Raw genomic sequence first — 4,051 nt, 5'->3', positions numbered from 1 at the left:
AGCTCATTATGTAAGTTTTGGGCTATTTTGTATCCATTTTATATCCATTTATGATAGTTTTTATGTGTAACTTAGACAGAGGTTTTATATACTTTATATGTTTAAATCGTTGCACAACAGTTTTCTACAACTTATTCAAGTCTAGTTTTATTTTGGGATGGTTACATCTCTGGCTACAGTAATTCAGTTAATTTTATGTATTACTGCTGCATTTGTCTTTTTTCTTTATTATTCCTGTGATCCCTTCGATAGCTCAGCTGGTAGAGCGGAGGACTGTAGTGATTTCCCAAGTCATCCTTAGGTCGCTGGTTCAATTCCAGCTCAAAGGAGGTCATCTTTAGTTCAGAGTAATGGTGAGTGTGGAAGAGAGGTGTGTTCAGAATAATGGTGAGTGTGGAAGTGAGGTGAAGAAGAGAGTACAGGCAGGATGAGGTGGGTGGAGAAGAGTGTCAGGAGTGATTTGTGACAGACAGTAAGTCAACAGTAAGACAGTAAGAGTGAAAGGGAAGGTCTACAAGAGTGTAGTGATTCCAGCTATGTTGTATGGGTTGGAGACATTGACACTGACAAAAAGGCAGGAGTCAGAACTGGACGTGGCAGAGTTAAAGATGTTAAGATTTGCACTGGGTGGGACGAGGGTAGACAGGATTAGGAATAAGTATATTAGAGGGTCAGCCCAGGTTGGAAAGTTTGGAGTCAAAGCCAGAGAGGCAAGATTATGTTGGTTTGGACATGTGCTGAGGAGGGATGCAGAGTATATTGGGAAAAAGATGCTAAGGATGAAGCTGCCAGGTAACAGGAAAAGAGGAACGCCTAAGATAAGGTTTATGGATGTGGTGAGAGAGGACATTCAGGTGGTTGGTGTGACAGACAAAGATGCATAGGACAGGAAGAAATGGAAACAGGTGATCCGCTGTGGCGACCCCTAACGGGAGCAGCCAAAAGAAGAAGATTCCTGTGTTGCTTTAAGCCTTAATTGAATGCATTTGACTAGATCAGGAAATGACATCATGTTAAAAAGTTGTTAAAAGAATGCATTTCTGTAGTTTGTTTGTATCTGATGAAGTTCCTGTTATTATTTGGGATGAAAGTGCTTATATCTACACTTGTTTCTGTTGCAATCAACTAAAAGTGATTGTTGGAGTTCCTGGTGTACTTGCTACTTCAGTTTTTGGCTGGAAATCCTCTTTTGGTGTGGATTCCTTGACTCTTATTGCCTGCATCCTGTGGTTTGTGACTTTTTCTTCCCACTCTTTTATCTGACTCTGTTATAATGTCATAAACAATAAATGTAGCACATACTGGCAAAAAGTAAAACACCTTTGTCTGCTATCTAACAAAATATTTAACTCATTTTTCTAATGAACAGATACTGCATTTTACTTTTACATTTATTTCAGAGCAAGAGGTCACAACATCATCAAGGTCAAATTAACTAATGTTAATATATTACATTTGTTGTTTTCCCTTTTATATGGGCTAGGGCATGTAATAACTTATAATCTTACTTCTTGCAACACTGAACAGTCTTTTGAAATGTTTCCTGAAGCGTATTTTCTATGACTGCTTCATAATTCTTTGGACCTTCCTGACTCTTTCACCCATGCACAGGGGTGGATTTATCTTTAGACTTTTTTAATAAGTGCATAACAGTAGAGGAAATCACAAATAATGGATATTGGAAGATAATACATATGTTTCCCTGTTGAAATGCTGGCACTCAAAATGCCAAGTGCCGACAAGCTGAAAAAAAAAGACTAAAAACACAGGAGAAGAGCGAATTTTGAAGATTGCTCCTTCTCCTTAAACCTTCTTTTTGTGGTACACTCCCAAAAAATTATTTTTGCAGGGGGGTAAGCCCCCACACTTCCCAGCATACCTCTCAACTGTACAGATTTTTGCAGAATGTCCAGATTTGTGTCTAATATTTTTGGTCTGTTTCTCATGAAATTGTGGTTTTCTGGCAAATCATTTGCAAATCGTTGAGGATTGAAGTCAGAAACTAATTACAAACATTTGAGTTTCAGACTTCATACCCTTTAGAAAATTCATGTTAATGCAAAATCTGTTATTCTTTCGAATTTCTATGTTTGTAAGAGCAATATTTTGTGTCCCTATTTTGTGGCCTTTGCCCCCCCCCCATTATTTATGGCTTTGTCCAGATTTCTTGCTCTAAGACATTGAGAGGTATGCTTCCCAGACTTATATACACCAACTCCAAGATCACCATACCCGAGAGAAAAAGGAATATTCTGAGAAATGTAAACCAAAGGAAACGGACTTGCTCGACGAAAGTATGATGGCACAAAACCCACAAAAAACGAGTATCCACCTGAATAATACTCAGCAAGGGTTTAATAAAACAAATCCACAAAGCGTAAAAAAGACAGTATGAATTAAGCGTAAAAAAGACAGTATGAATTAAGCGCTTTCGTTTGGCTCCTGCCAAACTTTTTCAAAAACAGTTATACATCACTTCCTGTTGTTTAAATAGATTAAGTCAGTGATGTAAGCAGTTGAGTTCATTCAAAAAATTAAAGAAATAACATGTCTTAAAAGCTTTTAGCAATGTAGAACCAGTACATAAAAATAATACTATAATAAACAGTGCAAGTACTGTCTCCGTAAGCAAAACGCTGAAATCTATGTTGAACAATTACTTGTATGGTTATCACAAATCTTTGTAAAATTGTGATAAAACATCAAACTTAAATTTCTATGAAATGTATAAAGCATACATAAAAAATACATCAAAAATACATCAAAAGAATACATCAAAAGAAGCAGCGTGTAATTAGCATATGAAGAAAGTTTGCTCACCACTACAAATCCTTATTCAAACAAGTCCAAATTGTGTGGAATATATGCATTAATCCAATAAATGTATGTACATGGAAGTAAAACGTCCCTTTAATGTCTAATGATGCTATCGAATGTGCGCTTGTGTATAAAGTGCTCAGCCCATATTCGTAAGGTTTTTAAGCCAGCCTCTGAAAAAATACAATAAAAGTAATAATTATAATTATTTGTTCCATGAATGATGTTCGGAATATAAATTTATAAAATATATGTGTGTTTGTAAATACTTGATGCCAATAGTTTTATAAATATGTAAATAATTTCTTAGTTGACCCACAACAATGTCTCTAATAAAAGACACAATACGTTAATGGTAATATCGTAATAGATATAAATCCAGTAAATGTATGTACATGGAAATAAAATGTCCCTTAATGTCTAATGATGCTAGCGAATGTACGCTTGTGTATAAGAGCACTCAGCCCATATTAGTGAGGTTTTAAAGCCAGCCTTTGAAAAAATACAATAAGTAATAGTGATAATTATTAATTTATTCGATGAATGATGTTCGAAATATAAATTTATAAGTTGTGTGTGTATTAGTAAATACAAGATGCCAAAAATTATATGGATATGTAAATAATTTCTTAGTTGACCCACAACAATATCTCTAAAAATAGACACAATATGTTAATGGTAATGTCGTAAAAAAATGATAAATGGATGAATTAATTAATGCATTAAGTTAATATTCCATAAAAGTTTTAATTAATATTCCTTAAAATATATCAATATGAATATTCATTTTATTTTTAATGTAATTATAAAAAGTCTAGTATTAGATGTAAAATATTAAATAAATAATTAAATAATTAATTAATAGTTTATAAATTAATGAATTTAATAAATATTCTATTAAATAATAATAAAATTAAAAAACGCTTTATCTAACTAGTGATTTCAATTTTAAAATACTACCAATAGATAAACAATTATTTAAACCTGGCCAATAATTGGCATTCAATCTTAATTGCCATTCTAGCTCACATCTTTCTAATAATAATTGCCAGGCCCCACCTCTGATGTCTACCTTCAGGACATCCAATACTACGAATTTAAAGTTGTGCGATGTATTTGTACTAATGTGTTTGGCTAAAGCATTTAATTCATTTCCATCTCTTATGGCCCTTATGTGTTCACCTATATGTTCTTTCAATTTCCTTTCTGTTTTACCTATGTAAAATGAGGTACA

At 33.6% G+C, this 4,051-nt stretch overlaps 1 non-coding gene across 1 annotated transcript; it reads left to right on the top strand.

Moving 5' to 3' along the window:
* The first annotated feature begins 242 nt into the window (after positions 1-242).
* Positions 243-329, top strand: TRNAY-GUA. The gene is given in 2 exon segments: positions 243-279; positions 294-329. It is a non-coding gene; the product is annotated as a tRNA-Tyr (tRNA).
* Positions 330-4,051: the final 3,722 nt, after the last annotated feature.

Source organism: Protopterus annectens, chromosome 3.part0 (assembly GCF_019279795.1).
Source record: "Protopterus annectens isolate FY-2018-M chromosome 3.part0, PAN1.0, whole genome shotgun sequence".
NCBI lineage: Eukaryota > Metazoa > Chordata > Ceratodontiformes > Protopteridae > Protopterus > Protopterus annectens.
This window is presented reverse-complemented; position numbering and strand designations above follow the sequence as displayed.